Here is a 12,582-nt window from a genome sequence, read left to right as displayed (position 1 = left end):
TCCCTGAAGAATAAGACCTTCACAGTCCCTTTCTGTCCCATCACTGGACTCCCTCTTCCTTCTTTGGCATACCCTTTGAACTGTTTGTTTTTTTCCCCTCCCCTGATTATTTTGTGTTGTGCCTTATGCACACCAAAAGATGGGACTTTGCTACTAAACTCCCCTTGCTCAGTTAAGGTTGGGTCAACAGAAGAAAAGTAAAATCAATGGATCATCCTGGCCTCTTGCCTTCTGCCCATTTCTTGTTTCTCAGCTTCTGATTGGTGGGAATAGGATGTCATCATTAAGCTGTGACCTGTGCACTGTCCTACCTTGGCTTCCTGAGCAACACCAGGGAACACTAGGATAGGAAGTGTTTGATAGCACTGGGTTTCTTCTTATTTTCAGCAGAATGGATAGAACTTTGTGTAGACTTTGAGATTTGATTTAGAAATAGGGCATATCCAGCCGGTGATGTTAAGTACTCTGTAGTGGGTGGAGTGTCTCCTCACCCGTCCTTCTCTGAGCAGATAGCTGGCACTCCTAGTGGTCACTCTGATCTCCAAAAGAGTTAGGCAAATAGCTGGAGTGGAGCAACCAACTCTTCCAACCCTTTTAATTTATACCCCTGAATTTAGGGAGCATGTGATCATCCAGAGAGTTTGGCAGTCCCATGCCTGCTAAGCCTCTCAAGTTCTGTTTTAAAATCAGGTATCTGACTGGAGTGTTGGTCTTATTGGAGCAAATAATTTTACATTAAAGGTTTCAGGTTAAAACTAAATAAGTTTTCTCTTTACCCCTCATCCCTAAGATTGTTACCCTCTAGACTCTGGTCGAGACTATCAATATTAAATAAAATCAGAAAGAGCAACCCTGTACCATTTAATTTTTTGAAGTTGAAAAAAAATGGGTGTGTGAGGGGCTCACTTCTCTTAGGATACTGTTCTGGCTTGCAAGCTTTCAAAGGGTATTTTGACTGATGAAGTGTCTGCCTTCAGGGGAGACACAACTTCCATCATTTTCTGCTATCAGCCCATTATTGACAGGGTCTGAACTAAAATATATTTTAAAGGAAAAAAAAATCAAGAAGGAAGAAAGATTTCTAGGAGAGAGCCCTTCTCCAGGCAGGGCTTCTTGCTTCTTTGCAGGGCAGGACTGGACTGGATGGAGCTGCATTCCTTCAGGCAAAGCCGACCCTCCAACTAGGGCCTTGGGGGCTCTATGACACAGGCCCACGGCTCTATTCATCCCGCGCACCTAGGGAACCAAGCTCGGCTTCCCTCCAGGATCACCCTTGCACCCGGCTATTGTTCCTGTTGCCTGACTTCTGCTATGCCAAGTTCCAGCAAGGTGATCTGGAAGAAACGCCGCTGGCTCCCAGGCCGCGACTTGCCTTTTCTGCGGGGACCTCGGGGCGCAGGCATCGGCGCATTGTGCTGGGCGCGCTGACCCGGTCGCTTGCTCCCCGCCGGGACGATTGTTCCCTCATTAGGGCGGCCTGGAGCTGAGGAAAGGCTGGCGGCCCTTTCCCACAATCACTGACAATGTGTGGCAGCAGACGCGTCGCAGAGGCGGGCGAGGAGAAATGGAGAGGATGTGCCTGGCTGGAATGGGGCGCCCGAACGTTTCTTCCCACGCTGAACAGGAGACTCACTGCCACTGACAGTGTTGACTAAGGACCCCTTGGAAATAGATCAGGGGAAGAACCCACAAACTCTCTCACAGAGAACTCCACCAGGAGTTCCAGAGAACCAGAGACAGTGAGGAAGCCAGCAGGTGCGGCTGTACACAGGCACCAACTGTCTGGTGCAAACAGGCTGAACTCTGCCCTGTGGGAGCTGGGAGGCATCCGCGCGGGGCCACAGGCTGGAAAGAGCAGGCAGCTGCCAGCCAGTCCCAGGCAAGACACTTGTAAATGATCCTTTACAAGAAGGCGGTTCCTGGGAGCACAGCTGTCAGTTCCCAGCCTGCTTCTGTAGTCAGGGGTCTGCCTCCTGCCTGTCCTACTGGTAGCCCTAGCGTACTCCTGACCATACTCCCAGGTAGATCTCATCTAGGCGAGGGAGCCCCGAAGTCACACTCTTCCACATGCTTGTTTTTTCTTCCTCTGGGTCATGGCAGTGAGGACACTGCGCCAGACAGCCCTTCTGTCTCACCCCCACCTACCCAGGCCAGTTCCACTGAAAGGGCCTTCTCTAAAACTCAAATAAAGCGCACAGCTTCAGAGAGGCCGAGCTCAGGCTCACGGGAAAGGACAAAAGCAACTATCTCTCTCTCAGCTCTTAGATGTATACAAAAGGAATCTTAGGCTGTGAAACAGCTATTTGAGTTGTAATGCAATACCCGCCCACAGGGGTTGCATGGGAAGTGAATTTTGTGAAGGGTGAAATGGGGATAGTTCTAGTTATTTTATAAATATCAGCAGCTCCTCTTATGTGAGAATGTAAAACTGTGTAACAGTTTTCTTTTTGCATTAAAATAAAAAAAAGTAGGTCCCTAATGGGGGAAGCAACAGCATTTAGCAGCCCATGATTTAAAATTAGGCACCCCAATGAAAACTTGTTTAAAAAAGATTAGAGATAATATAAACAACACATTTCACCTTACAACTTTACCCCAAACAAGGCCTATTAGTTTCTTTAATTGAACATAAGGATGTAATGGGGGAAAACCCTCTCTATTTCAAGATGGTGTTTGTATGAAATATTGAAAGAAGCTATTTGTCTTTACTTTGATTACACAAAATTTTTCTAAGTACTTAGAATTACTATTATGGAAGAATGGATGATATTTTTCAGCTCAAAATAATGGGGCTTTCATTCATTTATTAGAAACAAGAAGTTGTGAGTGATTCAAATACAGGTGAGGCTTTAGTTCAGTTATGGGCTTTTGTGTACCTCTTGCTTTTAATCAGATGGCTTCCTATTGTCTGTTTGCCTTAAGATCAAATGCATGAAGCTCCTCTGTTTCAGAAATATGGTTGTCTCAATTTAAGACTCATTATGTCTGCTGAAGTTCATCATGACTGGGTTTTGGTGGAGAAGAGCTTTAATTTTTGGTTTTCTTGGAGTCTGTTAAATTCCTGAGCTAGTAAATCTGCGCTTGATCTAGGCCCAAACATATTTTGATTGTAAATAAAAAGTCCTCTTTTGCGATGACGTTCACCGTGCAGCTGGAGCAGAGTAATTTTTATACAGGTCTCGGCAATCAATAAAAAAGCCACGGGAGGAATGATTTATCTTGTTGGTTACAGAGACTGTCACCGAGAGAAATTGTAAAAGATCAATTTACACAACCTGGTGTGAGAATGCTATTGATATAACATGGTTGATCGGGTTCTGGTCTTCTGTGTGCAGGCATTGAGAAGGGAGCACTGGGCAGCCATCGGCAGGCTAGACTAGGTCTTAATAGACTGTGCTTCATAAAGTAGACGCAGCCAATGATCACTGAGGTGGCAGGCAGGCTTGCACACGCATTGGCTGTGCTCTGATTACTTCCTTCAGTGGTTGGTGTCAAGCATCCTCCCCCACCTTGTTTTGCCACCACCACCACAACCACCCTCAACACCCCCCACCCGTGAGAACCGTTCACTTGGAGACTCCCTGGCTCAATTACAAAGAGCCCCTTTAACCATAGGTCGTACAACTTGGCTCTCTTAACAGGAAATAAGGAAAGGAGCCTTCCTGGAGAAAAAAAAAAAAGAGGCCCAACTTCCGCCTTCTCAAATTAGTTAAATGAAGCTTATCGTCAGTTGGGAGTTGAGCCTTTGACAGTTGGATAATTGCAGTTGGTACATTAACTATGTTCAACCAGTGCTGTTGGGATTTAAGCAAAACTATAAAGCTCAGGTACCCTCAATGAAATACTAGAAGAAGTCCAAATCTTACTGGAAATGTGAGATTACAAAGTGGAGTTTTTACACTATACCATTCTACTTGAATAAGCATTAAGATTTTTAAAACCACGTTGAAGCAATCTTAAATCTGAGACAGGTACCCCATTCTCATGAGCCTTTCTTATGAGAGGTTTGGTTGTCCCTTTAAAGTCTTCTCCTCTGTGTTTGGAGCTTCTGGAAGCACATGGAGTCAAGTCAGTGTACACCATTCTCAAATACAGAAGTTTTCCGAATGAAGACAGACCTTTAGCTGACTTGGTTTATTTTCCTGATTTGTAATTCTTTAATGTGGTTACAGAAGATGGAATTGTATCTATGCTGAAATCCTAACAACAAGCCAATATCGCTCTGATGGCTTTTTTTATTGAAAGATTACCATACTAAGGCAGAATATGGAACCAAGACACACAAGAACACATGTCTCTGTATTTAAATTGTTATCTACACTAGCATATAGCATCAGAATGAAAGCTGTGAAGTAGCCTAGGGCACTGAACCAATCAAGCTAAGAAAGAAGACGAACTTCTAGTTCAGACTCATACCTGTAGTTTTAGAAATAATGTCTTGTGTTGTTTTGCTTTTTAGAAAATTCTATGTTTTCTTGTGCATGTGTCTCTATATGCTATCTATATCTATCTATATTTAAAGTTTACATTTTATAACACAGGTGTGCATGCATGCATGGCATGTACATGTTTGTGCACACATACTCATTTTACTTGGAAAAATGGGTGACCCTTAAGCATTCTGAACATCTTTTTAGCCATGTAAAAAATCAACTACTTTGGTGAATTGCAGTTAGATCAAATTTTATTATAGTGGTCCAATTAATGCTTATTTGTTTTTGTTTACTGAAGGATAAACAAATGTGATATGACTTTTATATTTTGGTATATTAACATTTCTCAATAACTCATTGCCTTTATGCTAGTGACAACTGGTCTTCAAATCTCTTACTCCCCCTATCATAAACTGAGCATAAAGAGAAAATTGAACTAAAAATGTGCTTTACTTTCACTTCCACCCAAGCTCTCTCCAAGCACATAGTGCTGCTTCCTGAATCAGAGATGCCTAGGATCTGGCTGGAGACAGCTCAGTTCTTCCTATAATATCCTCATGTCAGCACTCACAGTGCAGAGCTGGTGAGCATGCTTCAGCACTTCTGTAGAGCGTGTTCCCTCCAGATGAGAAAAATCATTTTTCAGTTTCCTCGCATCTGGATAAGACATGCCTGCTCACATCTTGTCTTCAGCCCTGTGTCTCTCTTTCTTTCAAATGCAGTTTCTAGTGCTGCCAATCTCCTCATGATTGAAGGTCCCATGATGCTCCAGTACTGCCTGTACTCTGCCCTGGAGTTCTCACCCTCGCCCACCCACCACCACCCTCCTAACCAGATCAGCCCCTCCCTAGCATCCTACTGATCCCAGTTAAATACAATTTCCTGCTTTTGATAAGTAGACTCTATCCAGCCAGAACAAAACAGAACACTCTGATACAATTGTCTCATGGCCAAGGGCATGGGTAACTCCCACCTTTCCAGTCTCCCTTTCAGTCAAACAGTAAATGCAATTTCTGATTTTCATTCCTGTATTTTTCTTCAGACTCTCCCAGAATGTTAGGGGCAGTGTCTGCACATACAAAATCAGCCTCTGGTTGAAGCCAAGACCCCAGCATGGGACTGTTTAGGATAATTTCACCCACTTCATTAATCTGATCATTTATGGACATTGTTGGTCTTGAAAATGATCAATAATCAGAAACACCTTAGTTCAAAAGTTTAGAAATTTATACTCACATAGGACATGGTCTTCTACTAGAGCGTGCCTTATCTCTAGAGCATCCAATTATCTAGAAACACAGTTTGTCTCTTGCCAAGTGATTTCTTCAGGAGCTATCCAGCTGCAACTTCTCCTGGAACACTTTAGGCTCTTATTTGATAATCATTAACCCTGTTGGTTTGCCTCTGTTTTTCTCAATGTAGTTGAAGTAGATACTCATAAATAAAGTCTTTAGCAACTTCGCCTAATAATAGGCAAGGTAGGGTAGATGGAGGGACATGGGAAGTTACCCATTATGTTTATTCTATATTGGGGATGGTCTTGTCATCCTGAAAGCAGTAAGGACAGAGATGATGGGATATTTTTCTCTAAAAAATGCTTGGAACTTGTTTGGTGGGAAACTGTGCTGATCACTACTGGACTGAATTGACAAGGTATTTTTCAGGGAAGTATGATAACATTAAAGGCTACAATTATGTGGGGGGCAAGTCAGACAGAAATTATTTGGTTTAAAGAAAAAGAATAGTGTTGGTGATGAAGGGAAGATTCAGTTGGTGCTGGGGAGGCCAGAAAAGACTAGTAAAGTCTTGAGACTGAGTCTACATTATAGAGGTTGGTGAAGGAAAGCTGGCTAGAAAGATAGAATGCTGTGTTGTGGATTGTGTTGATAGGTATAGCAGATGTTTAATAAATGTCTGTGTTGAATAAATGAGTGAATTTGAGATAGTAGAATGGAAACCCATGAACACTCTAGGCAGTAGTTTGACATAATGCAGAAAATCACGTCATCATATTACTTAGAATGCAGGCTTGTTGCCCGCTGGAGTGTGGCAGGGCAGGGACAAGGAGATATGGAGGGCAATGGTTTATGACTCCAGGTGACAGATAAAGGGAGCCTGGATTAGAATGCCAATGAAAATGGGAAAATGGACAATTTTTAGAAATTTCAGAGATAGATCCTGGCAGTCAGTGGGCAGTTTGTACAGAATTGATGTTAAGGGAATGTGACTTCTGTCCATGACTCAAAGGCAGGCTCACCAGGAGCCTAGAATCACAGGGGTATTACTGCAGGGCAGACTTCCTGGATTGACTTCCAGGTTATACCCACACTTTGAAGGGGCATCTAGTGAAGGCAGTGTGGACATTTCCAGTGAAAATATCCAACAGGGAATCAGACATTTCAAGGCATTGCCATCCAAGCCTGAAATCTCAGCTACTTCAGAGGTCAAGGCAGGGGATTCATAAGGTCAGGATCTACTTATACTACAAAGGGGGTTAGAAACCACCTTGGGTAAGTTAGCCAGAGTCTATCTCAAAATAAAACATGGACAGAATGGTGCAGATCAGTTGTGGAACACTTTCTAAGCACACACAAGGCCTTAGGTCTAGTCCTTAACAAAGCAAGTAAAACAAAACATCAAAAGAGTTAGACATGGAACCACTAGACCTTGGTTGTAAAATGGGGCCATGCTGATTTCATATTAATCGACCAACCCAGGTAAACCTGCATGGGAGCCATACTCACAAGCATTTAATAGGGATTCAGAAAGCAGCATGATGCGTTTAGTCACATTACTTATTCTTTTTAGTTATAAAAGTAGAATATGCAGATCAAAGGAGCATAGAAATAGCACATAAATATAATGTATGCAATTTAAAATGAGCGAGAGGAGTTTTTAGACTAAATTGAGCTGTCTCATGTTTTTTAGAGTAAAGATCTCATCTCATTCTAGCAATTTTTTTTTTGATGAAACTTAAAGACGTATGGATTGAGCAAATGAAAATTGCAGCAGCTTTTCTTACCCAACATAGCGCCTTGCATTGAAGGCTCCACAGTGACTTGTGTTTCATAACCTGGAGTTTGTGGACAGAGAGAAAGGTCTTCTCAGGAAAAAGGAGTTGTTGAGTGGATGGTAGATATAATGAGTTGTTGAGTGGATGGTAGATATAATGTAAGTAGGCCTCAGGGCAGTTATTAGGCTACAAGTCTCAGGCATGTCGCTAGGCACAATGGTGCTGGTCAAGAGCTGGATGCTCTTGGAAAGCTGACTTTAAATTTAATCTTTGTCCAGCCAAATTGGTACCAGAAAATAAAACATAGAAATCACTTGTTTGACGTTCTAATAACAATCACACAATTATCGACAAGATTGCCAGATAGATTGTGAAAAGGATATCTCTCTGCAAAGAATAACTTAACCTTTATTTAAGCAGATACCTTTTAAGATAAAATAATAGATAGTGCTTAAATAAATTGAAGGGGAAACCAAGGATTAAACCACTAAAAACAAAATGATTAGATTAGTTAGTGCTCTTTCATTCTCTTCTGTTTTGATTTGGTCTCGGGTGACACTCACACACACACACACACACACACACACACACACACACACACACACGCACATGCACACGCACACGCACACGCACACACACACACACACACACACACAAGACACATAGACAGCTCCCCCATACACAAATGAATGTGACTAAATACATACCTGTAATAGAAAGAAGAAAAATCAGCATAAACATTGTGTAAGACAGACTAGCATAGGACAGACTAGCATTGGCTCAAGAAAATCTGCTTAGGGTTGGGTTTACTGATTCATAGCATCATATCCTATTGGCTTTGCTACTGTTTTAAATTATCGTTGTGGTAAAGTATGTATAATTTGCCATTTATTTAAAGACTGCCATTCAGTGCCATCCACATTGTATATTCACACTGTTATGCAAGGTCACAGGATCTATGTCCAAAACTATGTCACATTTCCAAATTGAAACTTGTTATTCTTTAAATACTAACTTTCCATTCCCCTTTCTCTGCCCTTTGGTTTCACCATTATACATTTTTATTGCTATGAATTTGACTATGCCAGCTATATAAGTGGAACATTGTATATGCTATTTGTGTTTTTATTTTTTTTGTAACTGTATTACTTATCTCATTATAGTGTCTTAAAGGGTTGTTGATAATGTGGTGTAGGACAGACTCTCTTGTTTTTCAAGATGTATACACACATACACACACATGCATGCATGTACACTTGCGGTGCAGTGGATGTGTGTGTGATTTAAATATTGAGGTAGCTTCCATATTTGGCTCTTGCGAATAATGTTGCCGTGAGCATAGGTACTCAAATACATTCAAAGATCCTACTTCTGATCATTTTGGACATAAACCTAGATGTAAGGTTTTTGGATAATAGATTTTGACTGACTTACTGTTGTCCTGAGTTCTTGTGATTTTACATGGTTATCACAATTACATAGGGCTCTAGTTTTCCCATAGCCTGATCATAATTTATTTTTGTTCCGTTTTCATGGTAACTCTCCTAGTTGGTGAAGGCACTGGCCATTTCCTTATGTAATTGTTTTTCTATGTGGAAATGGAAACTAAGACCTCACAATACTCTGCAAGCGCTCCACCGTGTGACCATCCATGGCCACTGACCACATCCATGGTCTTGGCCTCTGAGGATCTTTTCTGTGTGCATTGAAAGGTACACATGATTTAGTCTCAGCCAATCAGCTCATGAAGGTAAAATGTGAGTGTATATCGAGGAAGCACAAGATCATGATGGTGAAGAGAAGCCATGATTCCTTTCCTTGCAAGAGAAAAGAATGTAGCTTTGCCATCCTCTGAATCCTCATGTTTTGTGCATGGAACAAAAAGCCCGGAGATGGGGAGCTGCTTGTGTTGAAGGCATTAATGCTCCAGCTTCTTAGGCATTGTTGAGTTTCAGGCTTCTGAGTGGCCAGTTGTATTATCTGTTAGTCCAGGAACTTTTCTGCTCTCAGATGCTGAGGGATGCACATGCTTTCTCCTCCTGAGCTAATGCTTTAGTCTTCTTTCAAATCCCTCACCTTCTTCTTCATATTTAGTAGACACACAAAAAGGTTACTTCTTGGGGTTGGATGTGGAAATATAGTTCAGTGATTAAGAGCATTTGCTATTCTCTCAGAGGACCCAGGTTCAGTTCCTAACTAAGATCCACATTGCGCTCCCTATAACAGCCTACAATCCCAGTTACTTTTGGTGTGTGTGTGTATTTTTTCTGTTTTTGCATTATTTCATACCATTTTCTAGTCCTCATTAAGTCATACGGCTTCAAAATCAAACATCAAGCAAAGTGCTCAGGCCCCTCTTGGCTACCTTATATTTTACACGCCAACATGAGAAAGAACATCTTTCTCATATTTGCCTGTTTATCTCTATCCAGAGGATCCAGACACTGATGGTGCGTTTCAGCTGCTCAGTGAAGAATGAACAGAAACTACTTAGGAGAGATCATGCTGTCCTGTTCCATGGCATGACTGTGAGGAGTCTGTGGGAGAGAATGAGTTCAAGTCCTTATGCTTGTGAGGCAGACTCGATTAAACCGTTTCCTCAGTCCGGAATTCTGAGTTTTCATTTTTCTCAGTAGGCCATGGGCTACTGGGCAAGACTCAAAGCAGTAGCATTAGCTTCTGACCTTTGAGTCAGGACATGGTTATCAACAATGATAGTTTTAACCATCTGTTCTGTACCAAGAATTAGGTTCTTAGTGAGCATGACAAAAGACCATACAGTCATTTGACTACCCAAGCTCATAGCAGCACAATGATACCCAAGTGCAAGGGAGACTGAAAAGGAGGCTAGGATGGTGCTGTGTGCTTTGTAAGAGAGCATTTATAGTCTGTAAACATTCTTCCTACTTGTGCTATGTAATTTGACTTCAAATATTAGACAAATATAACAGTAGGGATGAATTTTTCCTTTACTTTAAAAAAGCTTTAGAAGGTCATGCTTCCTAATGTTTTTGATGATTTTTGATAATGGTATTATAGAATGTGGATATTTTGTCTTTCTTGCCTAGTTCTTTTTGATCTAAAGGGACCAGGGGCAGCAGTCAGTGAAGTGTGCTTTGATTACAGAAGGGAAGCAGCCAATAAAAGCAGTTATTTAACAACATCATTAAAAAAGCATTTGAGAAGAAAAAACAAAACTTTAAATAGCATCTTATACTTTAAGTTGTATTTCTCTGTATTCTGTATGAAACTTCAGAAGCATGACATGAACTGTGCCAGATATGCTCTGGCTCTTACACAAAAATAGTGTCTCCCATTCATAGGCATTCTGATTATCTGATTATCTGCTCCTTTGTTTTAACACCAGGAACATTTCAACCCTTCGAAGGAAAGGAGGGAGGGAAGGAGGAAGGGGGAAGGGAGAGAGGTGACTAAGAGGGAGGTGGGGGCAGAGTTGACAGGACAAAGAATCCTCCTTGCTCTTAATGTTTAAAATCTCTGCTGTTGTTTTATGTGTTACGAAAAAACTTCCAAGCTACAAATTTATCTCTTGCCATTTTCCCCCAAAGGAGGCTGACCCAAATCCAACCACAGAAGTGGAAAATTTTCTCTAAGCTTTATCAAATGGCTCCTACCAAATCCAGCTTAAAATTAAAAGCTTCTCTACCAGAGGGAATGTATGTGCCTTCAATAACTGAAATGTGTTTTTACTTTCTATTACAGAGGTCAGAAGGTTCCTAAACAAACCAGATTTATCAATTATTTAGGGCTGATTTCTTCTGAAGTGGTATTTCTGATATATTATTTGGTGAGTAAATTCAATGTTCTAGGGCCACCAGCAGTATTTTATTCATAACAAATTTCCTCTAAACTGAGTTTGCAGGGGCAACTTAATTTCTACTATCGTGTTTGCACTGTAAAAAATATCAACGGAACTGTTTGGTGCCTAACTAGTGGGCCTTCGAAAGAGGAAATTTCCGCATAGGTGTGCTTGTTCAGCACACTCCCAGTCTTCTGTTTATTGCTTAAGAAATGAAAGGCCCTCTCTACTGGAATTTAATTTTTTTTCTTTTTCCCGCAGTTCCTGAAACATTGTTCTTCAAAACTGCAGAGACACCTTTCAAGTAAAAAACATTTTGTTCGACCACATTATTGTCCTGCGTGTTAAAATAAAATGAGATTGTTAAGATTTTGATGAAAGGGTTTTGTTTTTAAATGAAGGACATGTAGGTTTGCACACTCATATGTATATGCCAACAAGCATACACAGATGGGCCGCCTGTGTGTGCGGATGCCTGTGCACTCTGAGGGGGGTCAGAGTCTCCTCTCATGAATATTTCTGGAATCTTGATGGATCACTTGGTTTAGGACGCTATGTTAGAGAATTCAATAACAGTTTATAGACCAACTGCTTTTGATTCTTAACACAGTGCACAGCCCATGTAAATATTATGTTTATTATATACTAACTGAACATATATTGGGTTTCTGCCTGAAGTCTGCCATTTGGTGTATGCAGAAAACATTATAGCTTAGCTCCTAAACTCATTTGAAGCTGTGTTAACTGAAAGCGGCCATCCAGAAGCTGAATCTTTCCATCTTAAAAATAGCAGCCACCCCAGCTCCAAAGCAGTAGGTTTATTTATATTGGTGAGTGAGACACACCAAAATCATCAAGGCACTCTGTGGAATACCCTTAATGAAAGCAAATTTCATCGCGGCAAACTACCAAATTATATTTCCTTTATCAACACAAGTTTCTCTTTTGTTAATGTTGTTCTTGGTATCAGTTTTGTACATTCAGGAGGGGACACAGGCTCTTCTACTCTGATTTCCGCAGCCTGTTCGAGACAGAAATAATGGCAGTTAGGTTTTTCTAGATGTCTGCTGATAATGAAATGAAAAACGAAGGAGGAACATGAACTGTATCCAGGACAGGCAAGCTGGGCAACCGTGAAGGGAGTCATATGGCTGTGAGGTGGGCAGAACTGAGCAACTTTGACCTCTGAATGACTGGCTAATTTCCAAGAAAAGCCTGGAAAGCCTTCAGATGCTATTTCCCAGACTTGCACAGGTGTGCGTGCGTGCGTGCGTGCGTGCGTGCGTGTGCGTGTGCGTGTGCGTGTGCATGTGCGT

The 12,582-nt window shown here is 41.4% G+C and overlaps 1 long non-coding RNA gene across 1 annotated transcript in view; it reads left to right on the top strand.

Moving 5' to 3' along the window:
• LOC116089150 overlaps positions 1-11,642 on the top strand; it is an 18,399-nt gene extending 6,757 nt beyond the window's left edge. Inside the window, exons 2-3 of the long non-coding RNA XR_004118189.1 lie at positions 11,170-11,254; positions 11,528-11,642. This is a non-coding gene — a long non-coding RNA (uncharacterized LOC116089150). The remainder of the gene's footprint in view (positions 1-11,169; positions 11,255-11,527) is intronic.
• Positions 11,643-12,582: the final 940 nt, after the last annotated feature.

This window comes from Mastomys coucha, unplaced genomic scaffold, assembly GCF_008632895.1.
Source record: "Mastomys coucha isolate ucsf_1 unplaced genomic scaffold, UCSF_Mcou_1 pScaffold14, whole genome shotgun sequence".
Lineage (NCBI taxonomy): Eukaryota > Metazoa > Chordata > Mammalia > Rodentia > Muridae > Mastomys > Mastomys coucha.
Note: the sequence above shows the minus strand (reverse complement) of the source record. Positions and strands in the feature narration are given on the sequence as shown.